General features: G+C 40.4%; 1 pseudogene; it reads left to right on the forward strand.

Moving 5' to 3' along the window:
* Window positions 1-510: 510 nt before the first annotated feature.
* LOC122420458 lies at window positions 511-4,167 on the forward strand (annotated as a pseudogene).
* The last annotated feature ends 13,235 nt before the right edge of the window (window positions 4,168-17,402 follow it).

A 17,402-nucleotide genomic window follows, 5' to 3' on the forward strand; every position in this document is an offset into this window, starting at 1 on the left:
GAGTTCCCTATCGTGTTCCTCCTTTCCCTTTTATCTCTTTGAGTATACCCCCCAGGTATTTGGATTCATTCCATTTCTCCACCAATACTTTAATTGATGGTTCAGATTAGTGGACTGCTGATTGGCAGAGTACTAGAGAAACATCTCATGGAAGCGAAGAACCCAGAGAGACCCACATAGTTACTTCAGTCACGTGCATATTTCAGTATTTCTTATAGTCGTCCATGTGAGACCCTGTCTGCCATTAGTGGTCACGGAAAATAAGAAGGCTCTTGGAAACACTCCTTTAGTCTCCTAAAAGTGCTAACCAGAAACTTGTAATTTTTTCCAGTAATTAACAACTGAGAGAAAAGTTTCCAGAAATGTTCTCAGATCCCAGGCCTGCACTCCCATTGCTGCTGCAGGTGAAATGATAATTGCAGCTCTGATGGGAGGAGCCGGGAAGGCACAGCATCTCAAACCCATATATCAGGGTCCGGCTGCCTCCCTCCTACACACATGCTGGGTATAATGACCATCAGGGAGCCCACTCTCCTAGAAGCAGGACGGTGCCAGGTAAGAATGTTCTATTTCAGTCTGGAAGCAGAGTCTGTACAAGAAAGGCAGATCAAGATGCTGAGTAAAGCAATTATATCAGAAAGGCACAGTCTTCTGTGTAGTAACCAGATTCAGTGCCAACTCTAGGTGGGAACATGGGAATATTGTGAAATATGAGCTGAACTGATAAAGAGAGATGGGGTCCTAACCCTAAACCCATCCCTGCTGGCTCCTCCTGGAGTTTAATTGAATCCTCACTGACAGTGACCGTTGTGGCTTGGTCCAAGTGGTAACGAAACCTGATTATTAAGGTGCTTAAAACTGCAGATGTAAAATCAGTTTATTCTTGAATCTACCTTAGGGTAAACATAGACTCGGTGTTCAGGGTGAGTAGTAAAGTGAAGTCGCTCAGTTGTGTCCGACTCTTTGCGACCCGGTGGACTGTAGCCCACCAGGCTTCTCCGTCCATGGGATTCTCCAGGCAAGAATACTGGAGTGGGTTGCCATTTCCTTCTCCAGTGCATGAAAGTGAAAAGTGAAAGTGAAGTCGCTCAGTCGTGTCCGACTCCTCGCGACCCCACGAACTGTAGCCCAACAGGCTCCTCCATCCATGGATTTCCCAGGCAAGAGTACTGGAGTGGGTTGCCATTGCCTTCTCCATAAAGCGTATGATGAGTCTGCAAAAAATATGTCATTCTGCACAGAAAGTGTACCCAAATGGAAACGGCTTGAAGGAAAATGTTTTCTCTGACTCCGGATGTTAATGGAGACAGTAATTGTGTCCTCACTGATAACATCCTGAGTCCACTGATTATGGTGAGGCTGTCTTCACTTTTAATGTTATGAAATGTTAAGGAATGTCACATAATGTTGAGTTTCAGGGAGCAACTGTCGTTCATATATCATACTGTTTCTACCCACTTAAAAAGGATCTTAATATCAATCTAAATATGTGGTATTTTCATTTGTAAAATGCATAAGAATACATGCCTTGCAGGTTTTGATTTGTATATATCTCTGGTATGTTAACATCACTTGCAAATCCTAATTCATTGTCATATTTTCTGTTACAAATAGATAATTATATCACCTGAAAATAATAATTTAGTAACTCCTTACACTAATTAATCATGCATGAGTATTTTATGTCCCAAAGTTTATGGTACATGTGACTATTTAACAATTTCTGGGATACATGCTATTATCACTGCTTTTCTGAAATAAAAGCAAAGGATTTTCCTGTTTGCACCCTAATTCTGAGCCATCCTCATGTTCATGACATTACCTTGTCTTGGGCAGGTTCCTGCCAGATTCTCCTGGCAACAGTGCATGTACCTACACTAAGACAGCTAAAGCCTCAGTCATACTACATAGTGCCCCCCAGAACAAAATTTTACAAAACTGGAATCTTCTTATAATGGAAATTATAAAATAGTACCATTCTAAAATCAAAGAACAAGTTGTGGGGGAAAAAAGCTAAATATAAATCTGGATTATTATATGAACACAGGTAGTTAACTTTTTGGCAGAAATAGGGGATCAATGCACTTTATTTACCAGTCCAGTGGGTTTCAAGTCCTCATTGTCCTAAAAGCAGATTTTGACAAACACTCAACTGCTCTGTCGTTCTCACCCTCTTCTGTATCATTAAGATCAAACTAGTGTCTGGCTCATAGATTTTTTTTTTTCATTTATTTTTATTAGTTGGAGGCCAACCATTTCACAACATTGCAGTGGGTTTTGTCATACATTGACATGAATCAGTCATGGAGTTACATGTAGCTCATAGATTTTGAAGAATGAAGAAGTGATCACATGTAGAGCCTGCAGTGATTACTTTTACTTATTGCTGCTGTGGCTGCTGCTACTGCTAAGTCACTTCAGTCGTGTCCAACTGTGTGCGACCCCATAGATGGCAACCCACCAGGCTCCGCCGTCCCTGGGATTCTCCAGGCAAGAACACTGGAGTGGGTACTTTTATGTATTAGTGTCTTTAAATATCATACAGGCAACTGTTTATAAACTGCTAGTTTCCAAGTGGGACTAATGTTAAGTGGAGAATATGAGATACCAGCTGACACCGTGTATGTAACCCACACCTCACGTTCCCAGGCAGGATATTCTAACTCACAAGACAAGCATCAGTGACTGTGAACTGAGAGGACAGCCAGCAGCGATTTGACAATGGACATGATCATCTCAACACAGATTGTGATTGGAATCCTGGGGAATTTCTCACTCCTTTGCAGTTATATTGTCCTTCACTTCATGGGTTACAGTTTAAGATCCACAGATTTGATCCTTAAGCACCTGATTGTGGCCAACTCCTTGGTCCTCTGTAAAGGGTTCCCCCAGACAATGGCAGTCTTTGGGTGGAAGCATATCCACAATGATTTTGGCTGCAAACTTCTCTTCTTTCTGCACAGAGTGGGGAGGGGAGTGTCCATCAGTAGCATCTGCCTCTTGAGTGTCTTTCAGGCGATCACGATCAGTCCCTGGGACTCCAGGTGGGCAGCACTGAAAGTAACAGCTCCCAAGTACGTGGTTCTATTTTCCTGTGTTGGATCCTGCTGCTGCTAAGTCACTTCAGTCGTGTCTGACTCTGAGCGACCCCATAGATGGCAGCCCACCAGGCTCCCCTGTCCCTGAGATTCTCCAGGCAAGAACACTGGAGTGGGTTGCCATTGCCTTCTCCGGTTGGATCCTGCAAATACTGGTAAATGTCATTTTTCCTATATATATGGAAAATGGAGTGACAAAAACATCACAAAGAAAATAGATTTTGGATACTGTTCTTCTATTCTTACTGACAAAACCAGAGAGGCATTGTCTGCAGCATTGCTGTTGTTCCCTGATGTTTTATGTTTGGGGCTCATGCTCTGGGCCAGCAGCTCCATGGTTCTCATCCTGTACAGACATAAACAGCAGGTCCAGCACATTCGGGAGAACAACCCCTTCCCCAGGTCCTTCCCTGAGTCCGGAGATACCAAAACCATCTTCTCCTGGTGAGCACTTTTGTCTATTTTTATATTCTTTCCTCCATCTTTCAACTTGTTGTGGCTCTTTTTGATTATCTGAGCTGTTTCCTTGTGAACAAGACTATAATCATAGCAGCGTGCTTCCCTACTGTCAGTCCCTTTCTGCTCATGAGCTGTGACTCCAGGGTACACGGGCTCTACTTTGCCTGGATAAGAAATAAGAAAATCCCCTACAATTATCTGATATATGTGAATTATATGTATTTCCACAGTGCACAGTTGCCAATTCACTCATTCCTTCACTTTCAGTGTCCAAAGAGAATTTTTGAAGTGGAACCTAGATAAGAATTGCTTCCAGTCTGATTTATGTTGTTCATAGAATTTGTTCCCTTTCATAGACTTACATTTGAATTCTCTCCATCTACCATGCCTGTATTGGCAAATTGAGTCCCCCCCCGCCACCTCCTGTTTTCAATCTGTCTTTCAATTATCTCTATTTGACTTCTAAAGTTCAGATGAGTATAATCAATCCACTTTCCTTAACCAGAAAAATCTGTTTTAGTCAGCTGACGGCTGCTATACCAAGAATACCCCAGGCGACTGCTCCAAAATGGTGGAGCAGGAAAACTGTGAGCTCTTCACTTCTCACTGACACACCAAAATTACAACTGTATACAGAGCAAATATTGATGAGGAAGACTGGAAGCTACCAGAAAAGGTCTGCTACAACTCAAGAAATGCAGAAGGATCCACAACGAGGCAGGTAGAAGGGTTGGAATCTCTGTAGAGTCAAGAACCATAGCGCTGGGTGCATGACCTACATACAGGACAATAATAATACAACTACAGAGATTCTCCTCAAGGGGTGAGGGTTCTGAGCCCCACATGGGGCTCCAACATGGAGAAAATGAGCACCCAGAACATTTAGCTTTAAAAGCCAGCTTAGAGCCGGAAGGCTATGGGAAATAGAGACTCCATTCTCTCTCTCTTTTTTTTTTTTTTTCATTAGGGTTATAGTTGATTTACAATAGTGTGTTAGCCTCAGTGTACTGCAAAGTGACTTGGGTTTTTTCTTCAGATTATATGACACTTTAGGTTATTACAAGATACTGAATATGTTTCCCTATGCTACAAAGTGACTCTTTAAAAATAAAGAATATCAAAAGCAGCAAGATAAAAGGAACAAGTTACCTACAAGGGCACACCCATAAGGCTATCAACTGACTTTTCAGCAGAAACTCTGCAGGTCAAGGGGTGTGGAACAGTATTACTTAAAAGATGAAAGGAAAATACTGGATTGGCCAAAAAGTTCATTTGAGTTTTTCTGTAAGATGTTATGGAAAAAGCCAAATGAACTTTTTGACCCAACCAATATCTGTAACCAGGATTACTCAGCAAGGCTTTCATTTAGATTTGATTGGGAGGTTAAAAGTTTTACAGGCAAGCAAAAGATAAGAATTCAGCACTGTGAAACCAGCTATAAAAGAAATGTTAGAGGGACTTCTCTAAGCAGAAAAAAGGCCACACTAGAAGCATGAACATTACAAAGGGAAAAATCTCATTGGTAAAGGTAGTAAATCAACTGTGTTCAAAGCTAGTAAAATGCTTTAAAAACATAGTAAAAGCATCCATTTCCTCAGAAAGTAACAAAGGAAGTAAAAGACATGTGCTTGGAAACCTGTAAGACACTGAGGAAAGAAATTACAACACAAACAGGTGGAGAGATATACCAGATTCATGGTTTGGAGGAATTGGAATTGTAAAAATGAACATACCACCGATATAACCTACATATTCAGTGGAATCTCTTTGATGTTCCCATGCCTCCTGTAATCCTTATTCCCCACAATGCAAATATGTGAGGTGACCTTAACGTTTTTGCTTAACCTCTGAGTTCCCTTAAATCCCGTGGTGGACTTGAAACCCACTGCAGCCTTCAAATCCATGTGCTGTTTACTCCTGCACCCTCTTTCCTCCTACTCTGCACCCCAGAACCACTTTCCCTCACCTTACCCTCTGACCTGCCCCCCATGTCCTCTTGCTTATCTCTCTCCATCACACCCACTCTCAGTCATACCCACAGGCATTCCAGCATTTATACCATACTCTCCACCTCAAGTGGCAAAGCTCTCAGAAATTTTTAAAAGATGCATGTCTAATATATGCATGCATATATTGAGTGTTTGACAGGATAGATAGAGGGTAAGGTGCATACATTTCTGCCCTTTTTCTGGCCTTCACTCCCCAGAAAAGATGCAGACTTTCCTTATACAAACATAGGATGGATATAATAACCCTCTTGATGACCAAATAAATGATTCTGTGAAAGTGAGTGTGATTGTGTCATTTATGTTGATATGTGAGTGAAGGGTGTGCAATAATGTGAGTGTGGTTCCATGTGTCATGAGCTTTTGTGAGTACGGGGTGAGTGTGGAGTATGGGGTGACTAGGTATATATTTGAGAGTGAAAACACATGTGTGTCAGACTGTCTATGTATGTGTATCTGTGTGTTTGGAGTATGTGCTGTCCAGATATGACTGCATTCACTGACTTGGAAACAGAGGGTCGTGTGGTGAAGAAAAAGCTTTACCCAAAGTGAGGTCAGTAGAGCAAAGGGGAAAGAAAACTTGAATTAGTAGAAATCTGTGAAAATGCATGTAATAGCTTTGTAGGATGGAGTGACTGTCTCATTAAATCTCTATTTACGTCATACTGGCTCTTCAAATGTTAGAGATTTGAATTCAGAGATACTGAATTCAGAGATACTATTGCCGTCTGTCTTGTGAAGCTTATAGGAAATGTACTAAATACAGATGCTCAGAGAAATATGTGCATTTTGCTGAGAGCTGCGGCCAGAGACCAGGAGATGCCCTGTGCAGAGAACAGTGAGCGGTCTGGCGTCCTAGGCTTCTGTACCCCTTGTATCTCTTCCTTGTCTGGTGCTAATCTCTATCTTGCCATGTAATAAACCATAACTGTGAGGAGAACAGCACCAGTTAGTTCTGAGTCCTTCAAGAGAATTACCGAAATGGGCGTGGATTTGGGAAAGCCCACACTTGTAGTTGGAATCAGAAGTGGATGTGCTTTTGTGTGAACTGTGTTTTCTTTAACTTCCCATCGGGACCAAAACCACCCGTGGGGACTAGAGAGTGGACCTTTTTCAGATTGTGAGTGTGTCTGTTGGAAAATCCAAAGCAGTGATGGAGGCTTTTATTTTGTTTGTCTTCATCAATCCCATAACCAATGAGTGCTCCTTAATGAAATTTCAGCACAAGTGTAAAGACCTCTGGTAACAATCCAATGCTGTTGATCTGAGAAAGTGGCACTGGCTTGTTTGATGCTTAAAAGAATTGTAAAAACAATCTGTTATACCACCTGATCCTTGCACCTTTGTTTATAAAAGATGCTTTTCAAAATGCTCTGTTTTCTGTGCATGTATCCCTGTTTGCACTTAATGTCACTGTTAGCGTCAGTCAGTCAGTTCAGTCACTCAGTCACGTCCAACTCTTTGCAACCCCACAGACTGCAGCAAGCCAGGCTTCCCTGTCCATCACCAACTCCCGAACCTTGCTCAAACTCATATTCATTGAGTCAGTGATGCCATCCAACCATCTCATTCTCTGTCATCCCCTTCTCTTCCTCCCTTCAATCTTTCCCAGCATCAGGGTCTTCTCAGATGTCAGTTCTTTGCATCAGGTGGCCAAAGTATTGGAGTTTCAGCTTCAGCATCAGTCCTTCCAATGAATATTCAGGACTGATTTCCTTTAGGATTGACCCGTTTGATCTCCTTGCAGTCCAAGGGACTCTCAAGAGTCTTCTCCAACACCACAGTTCAGAAGCATCAATTCTTTGGTGGTCAATGTGAGAGTCCAACTCTCACATCCATACATGACTACTGAAAAAAACATAGCTTTGACTAGATGGAACTTTGTCACCTAAGTAACGTCTATGCTTTTTAATATGGTCTCTAGGTAGGTCATAGATTTTCTTCCAAGGAGCAAGCGTCTTTTAATTTCATGGCTGCAGTCACCATCTGCAGTGATTTTGGAGACCCCAAAATAAAATCTCTCACTGTTTCCATTGTTTCCCCATCTATTTGCCATGAAGCAATGGGACCGGATGCCATGATCTTCGTTTTTTGAACATTGAGTTTTAAGCCAACTTTTTCACTCTCCTCTTTCACTTTAATCAAGAGGGTCTGTAATTCTTCTTCACTTTCTGCCATAACAGTGGTGTCATCTGCATATCTGATGTTATTGATATTACTCCAGGAAATTTTGATTCCAGCTTGTGCTTCCTCCAGCCTGGCATTTTGCATGATGTACTCTGCATATAAGTTAAATAAGCAGGGTGACAATATACAGCCTTGACATACTCCTTTCCCAATTTCGAACCAGTCTGTTGTTCCATGTCCAGTTCTAACTGTTGCTTCCTGACCTGCATACAGGTTTCTCAAGAGGCAGGTCAGGTGGTCTGGTATTCCCATCTCTTGAAGGATTTTCCACAGTTTGTTGTGATTTCCACAAAGGCTTTGGTGTAGTCAATAAAACAGAAGTAGATGTTTTTCTGGAACTCTTGCTTTTTCGATGATCCAAGTGATGTTGGCAATTTGATCTCTGATTCCTTTGCCTTTTCTAAATCCAGTTGAACATCATGAAGTTCACAGTTCACGTCCTGTTGAAGCCTGGCTTGGAAAATTTTGAGCATTACTTTGCTAGTGTGTGAGATGTGTGCATTTGTGTGGTAGTTTGAGCATTCTTTGGCATTGCCTTTTTTGAGATTGGAATGAAAACTGACCTTTTCCAGTTCTGCAGCCACTGCTGAGTTTTCCAAATTTGCTGGCATATTGAATGCAGCACTTTCACAGCATCATCTTTTAGGTTTTGAAATAGCTCAGCTGGAATTCCATCACCTCCACTGGCTTTGTTTGTAGTCATGCTTCCTAAGTCCCCCTTGACTTCATATTCCAGGATGTCTGGCTCTAGGTGAGTGATCACACCATCATGGTTACCTGGGTCATGAAGATCTTTTTTGTATAGTTCTTCTGTGTATTCTTGCCACCTCTTCTTAATATCTTCTGCTTCTGTTAGGCCCCTACCATTTCTGTCCTTTATTGTGCCCACCTTTGCATGAAATGTTCCCTTGGTATCTCTAATTTTCTTGAAGAGATCCCTAGTCTTTCCAAGTCTACTGTTTTTCTGTATTTCTTTGCATTGACCACTAAGGAAGGCTTTCTTATCTCTCCTTGCTATTCTTTGGAACTCTGCATTCAAATGGGTATATCTTTCCTTTTCTCCTTTGCCATTTGCTTCTCTTCTTTTCTCAGCTATTTGTAAGGCCTCCTCAGACAACCATTTTGTCTTTTTGCATTTCTTTTTCTTTGAGATGGTCTTGAACATTGCCACCAGTACAGTGTCATGAACCTTTGTCCATAGTTCTTCAGGCACTCTGTCTATCAGATGTAATCCCTTGAATCTATTTGTCACTTGCATTGCATAATCATTTGGGATTTGATTTAGGTCATACCTGAATGGTCTAGTAGTTTTCCCTACTTTTTTCAATTTAAGTCTGAATTTTGCAATAAGAAGTTCATGATCTGAGCCACAGTCAGCTCCTGGTCTTGTTTTATGCTTGAGGGCATTATGATAAAACAACTTTAAATTAACATTCACTTCTTTAAACCCAGTACCATTAAGGAAAATGCCTTACTGGCATTTCCCTTTGAACTGCTTGATTTTTAAGAAGTGGTTTTAAAACAAATAAAATCTTGAAAAGTAGATTATATGGATTGCATATGACACAGAAAAGTACCCTATCTGTAAAGTACCATCTCTTAGAAACTTCTCCATATTTTCATTTCTAAATTAAATTATTTAATTTGGTGGTTGTGCTGGGTCTTCATAGCAGTTCATGGCCTTCTCTTCGAGGTGGCTTCTCTGGTTGCGGCTCCCAGGCTCTCGAGCACAGGCTCGTAGTTGTGGCACCCCAGCTTAGTTGCCCCACACCATGTGGGATCTTCCCGGACCAGGGCTTGAACCTATGTCCACCTGCATTCACAGGCAGATTCTTATCCACTGTACCACCATGGAAGTCTCAAATTAACCTGTTTTTAATTATACAAATGAAAAAGTAACATCATGCATGTTCTTCCTTTTAGCCCTATCCCAGATATTCTTCTGGTACTACTTCTAAATCCAAGTCTCATAGTAGTGCAGCTTGGAAGTCCGGAGATGAAGGGTCGACTAGATGTTTAGTGGAAGAGCTTCTCGGGGAATCAGGGAATCCTGAGACACACATAACTCACTACCAGTCACTCACACATCAGCATGACTCTTCCTTCCACAGGTGAGCTTCTGTGCCATCAGGGATCATGAAAAATTACAAGCCTCTTCCCAAAAACATCAGTGGTCTCTTTGGAGATACTCACTGGAAAGTCATAATTGGTTTTGGTAATTAGCAACTCAAAAAAGTTTTTCAGAAAGATCATTAGCTCCTCAAGCCTGCCCTGTCATTACTACTTCAAATGAAATGATAATTGCATTCTGAGGGAAGATGAGGTCACAGAACATAAACCTATATCTCAGGGTCTGACCGCTTCCCTCCTGCTCATGTCCTGACTGTCATGAACTTCACCCTGAGCCCACCATCCTGGCAGTGAGAAGGAGTCAGGCGAGTATTTTCTATTTCAGCCCAAGAGACAGAGTTTATGGAAGGAAGTCTGTAAGTGTTCATGTCTGGAAAAGGGATCTGGCGGGTAAGAACAGATTCAGTGGCAAAGCTAGACAGTGAAGCAGAATAAGACTGCAGGTATGAGCTGAGCTTGTAAAGAGACGTGAGGATCCTAATCCCTGCCTAATGCCTCCTGGTGTCGTTAAATAAAATATTCACTGTGGGTGATAAATGTTGAAGCATTGTAGTGAGGATGAAGAATCATTTTTTTAAGGTCATAAGGCTTTTTGTTTTGAAATCATTCTGATGTTACCTTGCATGCATGCTTGAGGGCTCAGTTGTGTCCAACTCTTGGTGACACCGTGGACTGTAGCCCACCAGGTTCCTCTGTCCATGGAATTGTCCAGGCAAGAATATTAGAGTGGGTTGCCATTTCCTTCTCCAGAGAATCTTCCCAACCCAGGGACTGAACCTGCGTCTCCTACATTACAGGTGGATTCTTTACCACTGAGCCACCTTTATATTACTTCACAGGATTTAAAGATTAAATTATCTTTATAATTAGAGGTACATTTATAATGCCTTTTTGCCTATAGTACAGAGTAAGATAGCACTGTGCGTGCATGCTCAGTCACTTCAGTCATGTCTGACTCTTTAAGACTCTAAGGACTATAGCCTGCCAGCCTCTTCTGTCCATAGAATTTTCCAGGCAAGAATACTGGAGTGAGTTGCCATTTCCTCCTCCAGGGGATCTTCCCAACCCAGGGGCTGAACCCACATCTCTTTCATTGCAGGCAGATTCTTTACTCCTGAGCCACCAGGGAAGCCAGGATAGCACAGTAACAATTTTCTAATCCTCTGCATACATTGGGAATATAAATTTGTTTTTGGATAAATTTTTTTTTTTATCAAGCTCTAGGAGTATGATACATTTACTAAATACAGTGATTATCTCCATTGAAAACATTCAAGGTCTAACAACTGTGGAGAGATGCTTTCCCTACTCAAGTTAGAGAAGTAAAATTTAAGGAAAAGATAACTCTTTATTATGAGTGTTAAGATATAGTCAGGACAAAATGTATCTTGTCTTGTGTTGTATGGCTTGATAATATTCTAACATCAATTCCAAGCTCACAACTCATATCTTTATGATTTCAACTTAAACAATACACAGGGTTCCATATTCATTTTGTTGCATTTAACTGTGTTGCATTTAAGACATGCATAAAATACATGTCTCTTGTATTTTAACATCTTTCACAAATCTTGCTTCATTGTTAACAGTTTTATTCATTGTAAGCATTAATAAATACCTAGGCATTTAGACCAAAATTATTAATAACAGGTAAAAGAGCTGCACTCTTTTTTATCACATAGCAGTACTTCATGCATTACAGTTAAGTGGAGAAGGACTTATCATCCAATAATTTATTTGATAGATACCATTGTGTTTTGTTCCTGGAATGAGCAAACAAGCCTTTCTGTGGCCAACTGACGCTAAACAAATCTTGCATCGTTAAATCCAATTAGCACATTTACTGTAACAGTAGTCTGTGAAACTGCATCTGTACTTTATGATGACCTCAAAAAATCATTTATATTTGATATTGACCATATGGTAAAGTCTTAGACTAAAAAATAGTTCCTAATAGTATTGAAACATGTATATTATCATATGTGAAATAGATCGCCAGTCCAGGTTCAATGCATGAGCCAGGGTGCTCAGGGCTGGTGCACTGGGATGATCCTGAGGGGAGAGAGTTGGGAGGGGGGTTCAGGATGGGGAACATATGTAAACCCATGGCTGATTCGTGTGAATGTATGGCAAAAACCACTACAGTATTGTAAAGTAATTAGCCTCCAATTAAATAAATTTATATTAAAACAAATAAAAGCAATTTCACCCCCCCTTAAAAAAATAATTTTTTAAAGTTCCTAAAAATAGAAACTTTACAACCATAATTATATAATAAAATTTTAAAATGATGTGAATTAGGTGGAAAAGTATAAAAACAAAATGAAATTCAGCTCTGGATGATTTGAAAACAGAGCTAACATGATTCATTAGTGTAACACAGTAGTCAGGGCACTGTCTTGGCAACTATCCTACCAGGTTCCTATCACTCAGCCCCATATGAATTTACACAGGTCATTCAACTCTCTGCACCTCAGGTCTCCTTATTGAAATAATGCTGAAAATACTGGAAATAATGCCCTCAGGAAAATAATGTACCTCCGGTAGGTACAAAAATCAAAGAAGGCACCTCATGTGATGTAGTACGATAGTGATGCATCCATCATAAACACAATATAACGGTTACATATTCAACTCTGTGAGGCCTCTTACTTTAGGTAAATATTTATCAAAGCAAATATGGGATTTCCACTGATCTGATGACTGTAGCCCACAGCATATGTTCCAAAACAGGATCCTCTCATTCTGAAGACAAAACACCAGTCACCAGCAGCTGGCAGAATGGCCTCTGGGGATTTGCAAAGAAGGGTCTGCTCATTTCAGGCTACAGGAGGAATCCTAGCATTTTCTTCCTTTACCATTATCTCTTCCTAAAGGTTGAGATCCACACATTTGATCCTCAAACACGTGTATACAGTTGCTTCTTGGTCATTCTCTTTAAGGCATCCCCATCACACTGGCAGTTATTGGTTAAAACATGTCTTCAATGACATATCCAATTTTCTATCCTCACAGACCTGCCTCTTATGTGTCTCAAGCCATCATGATCCTCCCCAGGAACTAGTGTTGGGTAGAACTGAAAAGTTCCAAAGGAGTGGAGGTTTCACATTCCTCTGCTGGACCTTGTATAAGCTGGTGTATATCAATTTCCAGTGCATAGACTTGCCGAATGAAGCAACAGATGAACACAAAGAACAAAGATCTGGGATACCACTCTTCTGAATTATAAAATCAGTGACTCACTATATGCAGCCATGTTGTTATTGTCTGAAGTTCGTTGTTCGGCTTATGATCAGGACCTGTGGCTCTCAAAGGTTCATCCTTTACAGACACAATCAGCAGATTCAGCATTCAAAGAAGCAGCTTTTTCACAGTCTGTTTAAAATCTGGTTTTTGTAATAGATTTTTTTTTTTAGTTAAAAACATATGCATAGGTTATAAGTACACAGCCTAGTGGAGTTTCATGAATGACCACATCTCTGTAGGCAATGACTGGATCAAAAAACAGACTGTTGAGCTTCCCTGGTGGCTCAGTGGTAAGGAGTCAGCTTGCCAATGCAGGAGATGTGGGTTCAATCCCTGATCTGGGAAGATTCCACACACTGCGGAGCAATAAAACTCATGCACCAACTATTGAGCCTATGCTCTAGAGCCCGGGAGCCACAAATACTGAGCTCACATGCTGCAATGAATGAAGCCTGAACACCCTAGAGCTTGAGCTCCACAACAAGAGAAGCCACTGCAATGAGAAGCCTCAGCACCGCAACTAGAGAGTAGACCCTGCTCTCTGAAACTAGAGAAATGCCTGTGCAACAGTGAAGACCCAACACGGCCAAAACTCAATAAAGAAAATTATATATATGTATATGAATGAAACCAAATGTTGTGGATCACCTAGAAGCCCTTTATACTCCAAGTCTCTATTCCCAAGACTATAGTTTTCTTGAATCTATTTGTAGGTCAGGATTTTTGGTAAGAGCTTTACAACTATTCTAACATTTAAGAGATTAGATCACTTTCACCTGATGTATACTTAAATGGCATCATAGGGTCTGAAAACCTTCATATCGGCCTTTTCTCCCAGTTGCATATGATTTTGGGGAATCTATGTGTATGTTGTTGTTCTAGTCATTAACTTGTGTCTGACTGTTTGCAATCCCATGAACTGTAGCACTCTGGGCTTCCTGCCTTTCCCTATCTCCCGGCGTTTGCTCAAGCTCATGTTCATTGAGTTAGTGATGCTACCTAACCATCTCATCCTCTGGTCCACCTTCTCCTCCTGCCCTGTCTTTCCCAGCATCAGGGTCTTTTCCAGTGAGTCGTCTCTTCACATCAGGTGGCCAAAGTATTGGAGCTTCAGCATCAGTCCTTCCAATGAATATTCAGGGTTGATTTCCTATAGGATTGACAGGTTTGATCTCCTTTCAGTCCAAGGGACTCTCAAGAGACTTCTCTAGCACCAAAATTTGAAAGCATCTATTCTTTGGCACTCAGCTTTCTTTCTGGTCCAACTCTCACATCCACACATGACTACTTTTCGTATTATTGCATTTAATTTTTAGTATACATTAGCATTGCTATATAGGTCTTCACTGTGTAATTATCAAAGGATTAATCCTACTGATTTATTCTACTGTTCATGGACTAATGGGTAGTTTTTATTTTAGGGCTATTATAAGTAATGTGTGGGCTTCCCAGGTGGCTCAGTGGGTAAATATCTGCCAGCAATTCAGAAGACACAGGTCTGATTCCTGCTTTGGGAAGATCCCCTGGAAGAGGGCATGGCAACCCACTCCAATTTTCTTGCCTAGAGAATCCCTGGAGGGCTAAAGTCAATAGAGTCTCAAATAGTCAGACATGACTGAAGTGACTGAGCATGCACACACACATGAGTAGTGAGTAAGTACTAGCATATAAATTCTACTAGTCTTGATGGTACACATAGGAGAGGAACTGTTGAAACATAAGATTACATCTAATCTCCAAAATCTTTGTTCCAATTTTAATATCTGATTGAGATTCTTGGTTGACCCACATCTTTGCCAAAACGTTGTATTTCTGTCATTTCCATTCTAGTTTTCTGGATGGTGTTTGATGTGTAGGTAATGGTTATACTTTCCTTTTCTTGATTCCCAAGGACATTGAATATTTTTTACATATGTATTATCCATTGAATAACTATTGAAGTTTCTGTTGAAAACAGTTTGGTCATGTTTTATTCTACTATATGGTCTTTAGGAGTTCTTTGTGTTGGTGACAAATCTTGTGTGTGTGTTTTGATGTGAGCCAGTCTTAATAGAAGCTAAAGATAAGATAAACTCATTTTGCCATATGGTTTATATGTTTTATGGTGTTTCAGGTATATTTTTAATTAAAATTTTGAAGTTGTTTTTCTAAAACTTGCATAATTTTTAAAATTAGAAATGGAATCTACTCAGAATAGATTTGTCTGATGATATGGGCTGTGATTGAAGTGTTACTTTTCTCTAATCTGGCTAGCAAATTTCAGCTTACTCTTGAAATGTTGTAATAAGCTCTCTTTCCAATTACTCTCACTTGTCATTGCTTCCTCCAGGTTAACTCTTCTTCATCCTTATTGCTGACTTTTCCTTGAAATACACCAGCTATCTCTCCATCTCGTCCTGTCTCATGAAACATTGGCAAGCCAATAGGAGCACAAAAGTAACATTACACTTGTTGTCAAAAAACATCAATGAGACATTTAACTCAGAAGAACGACTGTCACTATTTAATGGAAAATATTTTGGGGGCATCTGTGGTATTCCAGTAGCTGAGACTCAGTGCTCCCAATGCAGGGGGCCTGGGTTCAATCCCTGATCAGGGAACTAGATCCCATATGCCACATTGAAGATCAAAGATCTGGTGCAGCCTAATAAATAAATAATAAAGATAAAAACCCTTTTTTTTAAAAGGTTTTAAATATTTAAAAATATTGAATAAAAAAATAACCCCCAGAGATCTTGCCCTAGGAATAATATTCATATCACAGATTATGATTGGAATTCTGGGCAATTTCTCCCTTCTTTACCGTTACCTATTTCTTTACCACAGTCAATGCAGGATGAGAGCCACGGTTATGATTCTAAAACACCTGACTATAGCCAACTCCTTGATCATTCTCTCGAAAGGAACCCCTCAGACAATTACAGCTTTGGGGTGGAAACATGTTTTCAGTGATTTTGCCTGCAAACTTCTTTTGTATGTTGACAGAGTGGGCAGGAGTATGTCCATCAGCACCACCTGCCTCTTGGTTATCTTTCAGGCCGTCACGATCAGCCCCATGAACTCCTGTTGGAAGAATATTAAAGTCAAAGCCCCAAAGTACATTGCCTTCTCCATTTCCTTCTGCTGGATCCAGTGCCTGTTTGTAAATCTCATTTTTCCTCTGTATGCGTTATATGTTTCTGACAAATGGTGCAGCACAAACATGACCAATACAAGAGGTTTCTGGTACTGTGTTGACACAGATCTTGAGAACATCTCAGGCTCAATATATGTAGCTTTGATAGTGTTCCCTGAAATGTCATTTTCTGTGCTCATCTTCTGGGCCAGTGGCTCCATGATTCTCACCCTGTACAGACACAGTCGGCGAGTCCAGTATATTCACAAGGCTAGTGTTTCTCCCAGATCCTCCGCTGAGTCCAGAGCCACCCAAAGCATCCTACTCCTGGCGAGCACCTTCATGTGTTTCCACACCCTGTCCTGCATCTTTAACGTTACTCTTGCTCTTAATCATAACCCCAGTTGGTGGTTGATGAATACAGCTGCCTTGATTTCCATGTGTTTTCCCTTTATCAGCCCCTTTCTGCTCATGAGCCGTGACTCCACTGTCTCCATTCTCTGCATTCATTGATGAGGAACTCAGTACAGTATCCCTAATCTTATCAGAAAAATGTAAATTACATGTCTTTAAATATTTATTGGGGTATAATTGATCTATAACATTGTGATAGTTTCAGGTGTAGAGCAAAGTGATTCAGTTGTACATATATTCTTTCATTTTCAGATTATTTTCCCATTAATTTACTACAGAATATTGAGTCAAATTCCCTATGCTATACAGCAGGCCCTTGTTGGTTGTTTATTTTATATATAGTACTGTGTATCTGTTAATCCCAAACTCCTAATTTATCTCTCCCTCCCACGTTTCCCCTTTGGTAACCATAAGCTTCCTTTTGAAATCTGAGTCTCCTCCTCTTTTCTAAGTAAGTTATTTGTATCATTCTTTAATTCGATTCTAAAAAATAATAATTTATTAGATTCCACATATGAGTGATATCATATATTTGTCTTTCTCTGTCTGACTTGCTTTACTTAGTATGGAGTTGTGAGAACTTATTCCAGATTTTTGCTGATATGTTTGTGTTTAAAAAAAAAAGAAGAATTTCATAAGATGGGTATAGTATTGTATTTGGGACAGAGGGAACTTTTTTAATATTTTCATTTATTTATTTAGCTATTCCAGGTCGTAGTTGCAGCATGCGGGTTCACTAGTTGCTGC

The sequence above is a fragment of the Cervus canadensis genome, chromosome 18 (assembly GCF_019320065.1).
Source record: "Cervus canadensis isolate Bull #8, Minnesota chromosome 18, ASM1932006v1, whole genome shotgun sequence".
In the NCBI taxonomy this organism is placed as follows: Eukaryota; Metazoa; Chordata; class Mammalia; order Artiodactyla; family Cervidae; genus Cervus; species Cervus canadensis.